Raw genomic sequence first — 1,026 nt, 5'->3', positions numbered from 1 at the left:
CGCTGCCGCTGGTAGCAAGAACAGAAACAGAAAACAAAACTGATTTACTTCCTGAAACTTTGTCCCTCCCGCTAGTCGGTAGAGCCAATGGGAAGCATGGAAAGTGTTCTTTGACAATGAATAACCAATAGGGAAACAGTAGTCTCTTGCCTCCCGAGAAGAGCCTGGTGACGCGAGGTTAACTCTTGCCAGAGAGAGAGAGAGAGAGAGAGAGAGAGAGAGAGAGAGAGAGAGAGAGAGAGAGAGAGAGAGAGAGAGAGAGAGAGAGAGAGAGAGAGAGAGAGAGAGAGAGAGAGAGAGAGAGAGAGAGAGAGAGAGAGAGAGAGAGAGAGAGAGAGAGAGAGAGAGAGAGAGAGAGAGAGAAACCAGGTTGAATTGTTTCATATTTATTTAGTCTATGTATTTCATATAGCCTACATACATTGACATGTATACATGTATAAACATGTAATTTATTTAGAGATCATAAAAACCCATACTTAAAAATCCAGACATTAAATGATTGCTTGGATTTGTAAAACATAAACTCAGATTATTCTTCAGCTAATAAAAGTTTAGCTGTGACTCAGTCTACCAAAGACTAAAATGCACTACTTCATCATCATCATCATCATCATCATCATCCTTTATCACCACCCTTATAATTGTAATAAATATGATCATTTTCATCATTCTTGATGAATAATGTATCCACTTTATTCTCTGAATACAATAAATACTGAAGTTTAGGGGTAGATATATCAGTTTGCTGCAAAGATATTGGTGCACAAAAATTTCTATTGGTGACTTCTGTCTAATAATAAATAAATAAATACATAAATAAATAAATAAATAAATAAATAAATAAATAAATACATAAATAAATAAATAAATAAATAAATAAATAAATAAATAAATAAATAAATAAATAAATAAATAAATGTTATCGGACTCCAAAAATGCTCAGTCTAATCCCAGCGTATTTGGTGCAGTGGGTGTCATCCATCTGGCTTACAGACACCCTTGTTACAGCATGGTACTGAAGTG

Source organism: Poromitra crassiceps (assembly GCF_964638095.1).
Source record: "Poromitra crassiceps genome assembly, chromosome: 14".
NCBI classification, from domain to species: Eukaryota; Metazoa; Chordata; class Actinopteri; order Beryciformes; family Melamphaidae; genus Poromitra; species Poromitra crassiceps.
The sequence above is the reverse complement of the archived record's forward strand: the minus strand, read 5'-3'. Positions refer to the sequence as shown.